At 41.0% G+C, this 11,649-nt stretch overlaps 1 pseudogene; it reads right to left on the reverse strand.

Moving 5' to 3' along the window:
- Nucleotides 1-6,749: 6,749 nt before the first annotated feature.
- LOC148945000 (uncharacterized) lies at nucleotides 6,750-7,789 on the reverse strand (annotated as a pseudogene).
- Nucleotides 7,790-11,649: the final 3,860 nt, after the last annotated feature.

Consider the following 11,649-nt stretch of genomic DNA (forward strand, 5'->3'; position numbering starts at 1 on the left):
ACGGTTTCATGAGTTCTCCCTTCGAGGCCTCATTTATGACGAGAAAAGGGGAGGGACTACTTTGAGCACTATTTACAAGAGAGGCGCTACTTTGGCTTAACCCTATGACACACGTGTGACTACAGACTGACCCCGTTTCAACTGGACTGCCTGACAATGGTTACAACTCTTTCTGTAATTTTTGGTATATGTAAATAACCCAGGCAAAAAGTATTCCGACAAAATACGATCAGCCACCTCCTTGTCGGACCTGTGAAAACCATCTTGTCTGAGGTGCCGTTTTTTGCCGTTTTTTAGATGGCCGTTTTTTTCAGTGTAGTTGAAAGGTCCAAAAATTATGTCTTTGAGGATAAACCCCCCAGTCCTAAGAGTCAAAGTGAGCAGAGGGCATATACCCCCCCGCCCCCCCAACAAGCGTTGTATTTTCCTCAAGGCATGTGATAGAAATTTTGAGATAGCCATTGGTTTAAAATATAGTCAGAAGATCACTTGACAAGACCTGTGGGGTTTGCACAACCTCCCAGAGTCTTGGGGCAAGGGTCGTAAGTTATGCCCCTGAGGCATATAAAATTATTATGGAAGGAGTGGTCATGTGAATTTTAGAAGAGGCTTATTTAATTGGAAATACATAGTTCACTTCACTTTTAAAAGTCAAAAGTGATGGAAGTCAACTAGCCCCCACCCCTCATTGACAACCTTTTCACCAAGCACATTTGATCGAAATTATGAGATAACCATTTTGTTTACAATAGTCTATAGACCATATAACATTGTCTTCAGGGTTCACACAGAGCCCAGGGGCAAGGGTAGTAAGTTATAATCCGGGGTATATAAGGATTTTTCGGAACGGGATGTCATATACACCGAGGATCTGAGAGAGCTTATTTGATTGGAAATCAAAAGTTCTAGGAACTACATTCTAGTACTCTTTTTAAAAGTCAGGGGTAAATACAGGGCAACCACCCCTCCCCCAAGCTTATCATTCCCCTGAATACATCTGATCAAAATTTTAAGAGAACTGTTTTGTTCAGAATTGAGAATTGTTGAAAGATCCAGTCATTATGTATTAGTAGAGGGGCTACTTTGAGCACTATTTACAAGAGAGGCGCCACCTTGGCTTAACCCTATGACATACGTGTGACTAAAGACTGACCCTGTTTCAACTGGACTGCCTGACAATGGTCACAATTCTTTCTTTAATTTTTGATATCTGTAAATAACCCAGGCAAAAAATATTCTGGCAAAATACGATCAGCCACCTCTTTGTCGGACCTGTGAAAACCATTTTGTCTGATGTGCCACTCCATGATTAGGCACTCACGGAAAAATCCCATGGGCACGACGATTTGGGGAAGTTGATCGTTGAAGAACCTTCTTAAGATTCCTTGCTCATCCCATGCGTATTTCGCGTCACTTGGATCCGTCATTTCAAACGCCGCCAGTTCTACGTAATACTGTAGTGTGCGGGCTGCCACTTGCAACCGGCTTACCTCGCCGTAGGTGAATCCATACAGGTGCTCCGGTATATCTATATCCTCAGCGACGACGATTGGTTTTAGATCTTGCAACGAAAAATGTATGTACAGTATTTAAAAAACGAGGAAGGGTCGCCTATTCCTGATATCTTGACAGGGCGGCAGCATTAGCGTTCGCAACCCCTGGATGGCTACTAATGGTGAAATCATATGCTTGTAGGGCGAGAATCCACTGAGCTAATTTTTCGTTCAGATTTGACATCACATGAAACCACCATAACGGATCATGGTCAGTTTCGACGAAGAAATGCCGACCTGCCAGGAAGTGGTGAAACTTGGATATAGCCAATTTTATTGCTAGCGCCTCATTCTCGATGGTGGAGTATCGACTCTCAGCGGATGTCAGTTTCCTGCTAATGAAGCCAAAAGGATGTTCCTCCCCGTCAGTCTGCTGGGTCAAGATTTCCCTCAGTCCTTTGCCTCTCATGTCTTTTTGTAGTATGAAGGACTCCTTATAGTTCGGATTTCTCAAAACGAGAGCTGAACACAACGCCTCCTTCGAGACTCAAATGCCAGTTTTGCACTCGACTACCTCAGGGGCCTTTTTGGTCGTCATCTGGCTGAGCGGTTGGCCAAAGCTACGAAATTCGGGATAAAGCGACCATAGTATCCAACTAGTTCCATAACTGATCGAACATCCTTTTTCAAAAGGGGCCTTGGATAATTGACAAACCCCTGGACCTTGTTCGTCGATAGATTAACGATTCCACCTCCTACTATATGTACCAAAACCTCCGCATCTGTATCCCCAAACCTGCACTTCCTTGGATTGACTGTCAGTACTGCCGACTGCAATCTCTGTAGCACAATTTCGATATGTCGCAGGTGGTCCTGGAAAGTGTCACTGAAGATCACAATATTGTCGATGTAGCAGCGACAGAATTTCAAATCTCTGAGAACACGATCCATGAGCTTTTGGAATCTTCCACTTGCTCCTTGAATCCCGAATGGCATTACCAGAAACTCATATAGACCATTTGGCGTCACAAATGCTGTCTTGTGTATGCTATTAGGGTGCATTTTTATCTCTGACCATGACTCAAAATTCCATCTATGGATGGCTGGAGGGTTTCTTCATAGTTTCCGTCATTTCTTGTACCCTTGTAGTCCGTCATCTCTTCCAGACTTGTGTCCGCATAGTTGTTTACTTGAATAAATAAGATTTCATTCGGATTTACCCTGTGGTACTTTCTAAGAAGGTTAGCATGAAGAAGCTTTGACTTCTTTTTCTCCTCGGGAAATTCCACTAGGTAATCCACCCGTCCGTATTTCTTCATGATCTTGTATGGGCCGTGCCACCGTACCTCAAGTTTGCTATTTTTACACGGTAAGAGGACAAGTACTTCCTCTCCCACTTCAAACTCTCTGGGTGTCCGGTTGTGATCATACCAGGTGTGCTGTCGTTCTTGACTTTCCAATAAGTTTTGATGTGCGGTCTCGGTCCATTTGCTAAGTCGTTCCCGCATATTAACCAGGTACCTTACCACCGATTCCGACGCACCTTTGTTTTTCTCCTCCCACTCCTCTCGCAGCACATCTAGTGGTCCTCTGACGTGATGCCCATAGATCAGCTCGAATGGTAAGAAACCTGTCAAAGCCTGTTTAGCTTAAATACAATAATTACGCATGATATAGGAGTTACTTGTTCATGGTGGAAGTCTCAGAAGGAATTTTGCGAATAAAAAAAACAGAACTCTTACTTTTGCACACTGGGCGGACGACAGGTATTTCCAAAAAGGTGCTATATACAATACATGTGGAAGGGCAATGGCATTATACAGCGACGCAAGATATTTATGGCAGAACCGATGTATATTACCAATATTTGACCCGTACACAATCCGGATTTTCCCGTCTACGTGGCGTACAGGCAGCGTCCCGGTGGAGTAGAGGCTTACACAGATTGGTAAACCAAAGTAAGTAATACCTTCAGATGGTTTCACTACTGAATCACCCAAATGGGTTTCTTCTTCGCACTGCTCCACATTGAAAAACAAGATGGCAGATTTTGATATATTAAATGACAAACCTACTTTAATGTATCCCTATTCAACACATCAAAGTTCTTCGATAGTCGATCAGCGGACCTATTCAAATTAAGCAAGTGGTCAGCATGCGTCATCAATGCAACATCTATCCTTTTTGAAACACAAGAAGTAGCTTCTTGGCCTTGTGCCGGCAGAACTCTATTGTTGTACAAACTCGGAGATACAATTGAACCTTGTCTGACTCCTTTACGGACTGGTACAACAGCGCATTCGACCATATTTGATGGTATTTTGATTTGCGGTCTAAGGTTATACACACAATATAATACACTAACAATGCACAAATTAATTCTTTTTTATCCGTTTCTAAGAGGATCTGCGCGTGCACCGACGAGTCAAAAGCCCGGCTCACATCAAAAGAGCCAATAACTAGTGGATCACCCGTTGCCTCAGAATAAGACATAAGAGCAGCAAGGGTGAACAGAGAATCAGCACAACCGAGCCCCACCGTAAAACCAAACTGGAGGTTTGGCATTTGGCAACAGTGTTTAAAATTTGAGAATATAAGTATTTCTAGAAGTTTGCATAAAACTGGCGACACATCAATTTGACAATACGAGGAGCATAGGTTAGCTGGCTTTCCTTTTTCAGGATGGGCGTAAGTTGCCCTGTACAGTACAGAAAACATCGGGTACAAAACCGACTACGAATATTATCTGGTACAATAATGTTAACATCATAGGCAGCGCGCTAGCGCTGCCTAAATAAAGAACGATGTGGGGACAATGTTTTTTTTCTCCCTCTTCTTCAGTCAAGCACTTTGTATCGAAGGAAATGTCGTAGAAACTTCGAAAAGGGCTCATTCGATTGGAAATTGGAATGGCTAGTGCCCTTTTAATAGTTGAAAGTGATTTGGGGGCAACTAGTTCCCCACGCCCATCATTCCCCCAAACACATCCAATCAAAATTTTAAGATAGCCATTTTGGTTAGCGTAGTTGATTTCCAGATTGAAAATATATATTTAAGGAGGACACTTCCCTACAACCCTCGGGGCAAGGGTTCTAAGCTATGCCCTGAGGGTATATAAGAGCTTTGTGGGCACAATGTGCTATGTATTATTTTTTCCTTTAGAGCAGGGTACTTCATGGAAGGGGTCGTCGTAGAAACTTCAAAAAGGGCTCTTTCGAGCCTCTATAATACATAGTACCTGGCACAATGTACTATGTATTATGTTTTTCCTTTAGAGCAGAGCACTTTATATAGAAGGGATCGTCGTAGAAACTTGAAAATGGGCTCATTTGATTGGAAATTGAGATTTCTAGTGCCCTTTTTAATAGTTGAAAGTGATTTGAGGGCAACTAGTCCCCCGCCCCACGCCCATAATTCCCCCAAACACATCCAATAAAAATTTTGAGATAGCCATTTTGTTCAGCGTAGTTGTTTTCCACCTAGAAAATATATTTTTGAGGAGGACACCCTCAGGGCAAGTGTTTTAAATTGTGCCCTGAGGGCGTATAAGAGCGATGTTTGCACAATGTATCATTTATTTTTTTCCTTTAGAGCAGGGCACTTCATATGGAAGGGGTCGTCATAGAAACTTCAAAAAGGGCTCATTCGATGGGAAATTGAGAGTTGTAGTGCCCTTTTTAATATTCGAAAGTGATTAGAGGGCAACTAGACCCCCCCCACGCCCATCATACCCCCGAATACATTCAATCAAAATTTTGAGATATCTTTTTTCAGCGTAGTTGATTCCCAGATAGAAAATACGTTTTTGAGGAGGATATTCCCACACAATCCTCAGGGCAAGTGTTTTAAGTTATGCCGTGGGGGCATATAAGGTTTATATAGAAGGCTTTGTCGCAAAAACTTCAAAAAGGCTCATTCGAATGGAAATTCAAAGGGCTAGTGCCCTTTTTAATAGTCGAAATTGATTGGAGGACAACTAGCCCCCCCACGCCCATCATTTCCCCGAACACATCCAATCAAAATTTTGAGATTGTTCAGCGTAGCTGATTCCCAAATAGTAAATGTTTTTGAGGAGGACACTCCCCCACAGCCCTCAGGGCAAGGGTTTTAAGTTATGCCCTGGGGGCATATAAGGTTCTAAAGAAGGTGTTGACGTAGAAACTTCAAAAAAGCTCATTAGATTGGAAATTCAAAGGGCTATTGCCCTTTTTAATAGTCGAAATTGATTGGAGGGCAACTATACCCTTCACGCCCATCATTCCCCCGAACACATCCAATAAAAATTTTGAAATAGCTATTTTGTTCAACCTAGTTGATTTCCAGATAGAAAATATTTTTTTGAGGAGGACACTCCCCCACAACCCTTAGGGTGAAGATAATAAGTTATGCCCTGGGGGCATACAAGGTTTTTATTGACATATTTTCTTTAACCCCTATGCCTTCCCAAGTCCAGAAAAAAATTTACACTTAACTAAAAAATCACAAATGAATGTGCATGGTCAGTTTTATATACATATACTGATATTTAGTAATCAAAATGTTAAAGTTATTTGATTTATTAAAGTTATAAAAGTAAACAAATTTATATTTTTTTTCAGTAAAGTGCAAATTTTGTTCTGGCCTTGGGAAGGCATAGGGGGTTTTGCGCCCAACTTATGTTAATTTCTGCTCGTTTTCAGTTTGACTCGGTTATTTATTGTAATTTCTGTTTGTTTTGGGTTTCATTTATTTATTGATGCTGATTTGTGGTAGTTTCAGGCTTGGTAGATTATTGGATTTTATTTTTGCTCATTTTTTGTTTATTGGAGTTCTTTAATTTTATTTTAAAAACTTATTTTGTGGAAAAAGTATTTTTAATTAATTTCATACAAAAGACGAGTACCATTCACAAGGTGAAGTGCACACAAATCGTCAACTCCACTTGATTTTTCTTTTTCAACCTATAGGCATTTGCAGTCCCATCTGAAACAGATATGGTAAAGTCCGGAATACTCGAGTGTGATAGCACAGATTCAAGTTCTTCGGTTTACGGTTTAGCTACACTGGGATTCGGGGCACTAAATTCGCTCGTGAAGTAAGCTCGCTAGTCTTTTGGATCACTAGGCATGGACTTAGGCTTGTTTGGGTGATCTTTCATCAGGTCTTTCCATAAACGACTTGGATCATTAATTACTATCAGCATAATCATTTTCACATTCACGCGGTGCTGCTTGAGGTTTTTCTTGAATTTACGTTATGTGTGTACACGAAGAGAATTCAGATCATCACATTTAGGACGGCCATTTCCTTCCAAACTGAGAACCAGAACTGAGCATCCTGACTTGCTTTCACTAGCTCTTGTTTCTTTGTGAATCCCGGGATTTCAGTTCCTTTACGAATTTTTCTAATGGGAATAAATGCAGCATTTTCTGCGGTTAGTAGTGCGTATGTGATTTCAGCACATAAAGTATTAACCTGTATTATAGTTTCCTAGGTATTCCTATGCACGTTGGCTTGTAGTAGACTAAATAGCACACTGATCTTCTGAAGCGTCGTGTCCAGCACTGTATGATAAAGCGGGAAGTCGTCCTTTGATCAATCTTTTATTTCATACCACTGTGCAGTACTTCTGACCTTTGGGATACACACATTAACACATGCTTCAATTGGGATGTGGTCGGCGGAGTTACTTCCCATTAGTACTCTCACTGTGCCACTCACGTTCGGTGGGGTGAGCATGCCACATGGTGTATATTTGAGACTGAACCACGAGTATGTACAAATGTGAAATCTTTGTCTTTTGGGAGGACACGATACCGACTTTCAAGTGCACTTAGGATCAGCTGGGACCAAGGAGTCGACTCGTCGACTAGATTACAGTTGTAGTCTCCGATTAAAACGCATTCCACTTTAGACAACAAAGTAGACTTGAGACACTTTGCAAGAGCTCGCACTGCTTTCGAGAATTGATCATCCGATTATTCATCGCTGTAGTTTGTAGGAAGGTAAACATTGACAATCACCAGGTTCCCGACCCTTATAGCCATAGCTGGTTAAAGACTCTCGGAATCAACGGTAGAACCACATACGATCGCTAGTCCACCAGAGGCCCTCCCACGTTGACGAGACTGGACTGGTACAAAATAAAATGCATGATTGTCCGAAAACTTGAGAAGGCTGTGGCTATCATTTGTCAGTAAACGTTCTTGGATGCACAGAATATCGCTAAGCTGACATGGTTCTTTAATTACAGGGATTCTGTGAGACACGCCTACATTCATACTCCAAGACACAATCCTAATATTCTGTTCAATCATCGGAGCTTTTTTGTTTTCCAATTTGCTTTTTCATCTCAGGGCATTGGAATGACTGTCATATATGTTTTGTCTACTTACAAGTTGCGCATCCAATTGGTTCTGTGCATAGTTTACTAGCATTCGACTTATGGCCTTGGACACCACAACGTGGACAAATCTGGGGAGCGGAGCACGCCGCTCAAACGTGACCAAATTTCTGGCAATTATAGCACCACTTTGGGAGGTACACAAATTTTTTAATCGGAAAACGTTCAAAATCTATTTTTGTTGGGCTTTTCATAGCCATATCTAGCTGATAACGGGAGGAAAAGTACAGCTTAAAGATTGGACTAGCTTAACACCGCTCTGCTCTTTCGCAACCTGAAACAAAGGCTCTGCCCTTTTCACTGTGTCAGCATCATATGTGGTTGGGATGTTTTTTATCACGCCAATAAAAATTGGGGATTTCAACTTAGCTTTTACACTTTTTGATTTCTGGTTGATGGAATAAGCAATGCTGTCTGCCTTGTCCTTCGTTTTAACAACAAGCCGCCAGTCAGATCAGTTTCTTTTCAATTCAACATCATCGACCGATAAATCTTCTCTGAACATCTTCGTAAGAAATTGTTTTCGTTCTTCTGGCTTGTTAGTGGGGGGTGGATTCTTCAGAACTACGGAATAAGGTAGTAGAGAGTGTCTATCTGGGGTGGGATTAGGTTGGCTTCCGTTACTTACAGAATTACCGGGTGGCCATGGGAGTGGAACTTGGTTATAACTCTCGAGAAAACCCGAGAACTGCCGTTGCATTTCGTTCACCGACGATAGATCACATGCACCTACTTCTGCTCAACTGGCCGGTACTTCTTGGGGATCAATTATAACGAACTTGGGAAGTTTTATTCTTTCTTTAGCGCATCGTGCAAGCAGCTTAGCAATATCCACAAAATTATCCTCACCTTGCACGCATTTCGTAAATCGATCACCAGTTTTTACTTCCTTGGTTAACAGTTCTTTTGCCTTTAAAATCGAGTCTCTATCAAAAAATTTCACAGCTCGTTTTATAAACAGTTTTTTATTCGGACAGCCAATGATCGAGATATATTGTTCAACACAGCATTTATCATTATACTCTCTCCCATGCTTGAAACCGGTTTAACCCCAAAAAACAAGGGAAGTGCCCTCCCCCGTTTAACCTGATTCCCGCAATTTAAGCGAGACTCTCCCGGCAGGTACAACGGCACTGGCCACGGATTTACTGCCCCTCTTCTGCTTGTCAATTAGGGTCACAGAAAAAACAGCCTGGCACACTATATATATATAAATGTTCAGAAATTAGGTCAGTAGATCAGTAGACACAAATAAAGGTTACAAATATGTCAGAATTATACGTCACTAATCCCTATTGCGAATTTTTTATTTTGTTCACTACAACTTACTGAATTATTACTGTCCACATAATATACAATATTGATGTTGACACTTTGAATGCAAGTTAAAGACTGGGTGATGTTGGCACAATACATTGTGCCAGCATCGTTCATGCTTAGGTAGCGCTATTGCGCTGTCTATGATGAAAAAGATAAAGGGCTAAATTTGTGCATTGTTAGTGTATTATATTGTATGCACAGTAACCTTAGACCGCAAATTAAAATACCCTCAAATATGGTCGAGTTCGCTGTTGTACCAGTCCGTAAAGGAGTCAGACAAGGTTCGATTGTATCTCCGAGTTTTTACAACAATAGTGTTCTGCCGGCGCACGCCCAAGTAGCTACTTCTTGTGTTTCAAAAAGGATAGATGTTTCATTGATGACGCATGCTGACCACTTGCTTAATTTGAATAGGTCCGCTGATCGACTATAGAAGAACTTTGATGTGTTGAATAGGGAATACATTAAAGTAGGTTTGTCATTTAATGGGTCAAAATCTGCCATCTTGTTTTTCAATGTAGAGCAGTGCGAAGAAGAAACCCATTTGGGTGATTCAGTAGTGAAACCATCTGAAAGTATTACTTACCTTGGTTTACGAGTCGGTGTAAGCCTCCACTCCACCGGGACGCTGCCTCTACGCCACGTAGACGGGAAAATCTGGATTGTGTACGGGTCAATTATTGGTACTTTACATCGGTTCTGCCATAAATATCTTGTGTCGCCTTATAATGCCTTTTTCCTTCCACATGTACTGTATATAAAACCTTTTCGGAAATACCTGTCGTCCGCCCAGTGTGGAAAAGTAAGAGCTCTGTTTTTTCGATTCACGAAGTTCCTTCTGTGACTTCCACCATGGACAAGTAACTCCTATATCATGCGTAATTATGGCGTATCCGATCCAACAGTCTGTATTAACCGTGTTGTAGAGAATTTTTTTAAACAACCTAAGTGAAGAGTGCAGTCGGTGAGAGCCCTCATGGTCGCGGAGTTTTTATAATTCACCTAAAAGGTCTTTGGCGATATTCCCTAGTGTGACTTTTATTTTCTTTTCTTTTCTTTTTCCTTTTTATACTATGTTTTAATTGCATATGAATTTTTGGGAAATAAATTTACTTACTTACTTACTTACTTATTGTTTTTTTTTCCAGACAAGGGCAAATCGTATCGAAGGAGCTGTCGTAGAAACTACGGAAAGGGCTTATTCGATTAAAAATTGGATAGCTAGTGCCCTTTTTAATTATCAAAAGTTATTGGAAAGCAACTAACACCCCTTCTACAATAACTATTTCCCCAAGCGCATCCAATCAAAAATTTAGATAGCCATTTTGTTCATCGTAGTTGATTTCCATATAGAAATTATGTTTTGAGGAGGATACTCCCTCCACAGCCCTCAGGGTGGGTTGTAAGTTAAGCCCTGTGGCTATATAAGGTTTTTATAGAAAAATTTGTCGTAGTAACTTAAATAGGGGCTCATTCGATTGGAAATTCAAAGAGCCGAATAGTCGAAAGTGATTGGGGGGCAACTACCCCCTACTGCTCACGCCCAAATTTTCCCTAATTACATCCAATCAAAATTTTGAGATAATTATTTTGTTCCACACATTTGAAACTTCTGGAAACTAGGCCTTTGAGGATGACCCCCAACCCACAAGGCAAGGGTTATAAGTTTTGTCCTGGGTTCATTAAAGGTTTATATAGAAAAAGGTTGTCATACAAACTTTAAAAAGGGCTCATTTGATTGGAAATGGAAATGGCTAGTGCCCTTTTCAATAGTCAAAAGTGATTGGAAGGCAACTAACACCCCTTCCATGCCCACCATTTCCCCAGACACATCCAATCAACATTTTTATTTAGCCATTTTGTTCAAACCAGTTCAAAGTTCTGAAAAGTTATATATTTGAGCAGGACAATCCACCAACAAACTTCAGGGCAAGGGTTATAAGTTCCGGCCTGGGGTATATAAGGTTTTTAATTGAAAGATTTGTCATAAAAACTTGAAAAGGGCTCATTGGATTGGAAATTCAAAGGGCTAGTACCCATTTTAATTGTCGAAAGTAATTGGAGGGCAACTAACCGCCCACTCATGCCCACCATTTCCCCTAACACATACAATCAAAATTTTGAGATAGTCATTTTATTCAACGTAGTTGAAAGTTCTGGTAATTAGGTATTAGAGGATGAAAACCACCCCAAACCCCTCAGTGCAAGGGTTGTAAGTTATGCCCTGGGGGCATATAAGAATTTTATAGAAAGTGTTTTCACAGAAACTTCAAAAAGGACTCATTCAATTGGAAATTCAAAGGGCTAGTGGCCTTTTTAATTATCGAAAGTTATTGGGAGGGGAATAGCCCCCCTCTCACACCCACAATTTTCCCAAACAAAGCCAATCAAAATTTTGATATAAACACTTTGTTCAACGTAGTTGAAAGTTCCGGAAGCTAGGTCTTTGAGGAT

Source organism: Artemia sp. Qi Xiang Cuo, chromosome 13, assembly GCF_049724085.1.
Source record: "Artemia sp. Qi Xiang Cuo chromosome 13, ASM4972408v1, whole genome shotgun sequence".
Lineage (NCBI taxonomy): Eukaryota > Metazoa > Arthropoda > Branchiopoda > Anostraca > Artemiidae > Artemia > Artemia sp. Qi Xiang Cuo.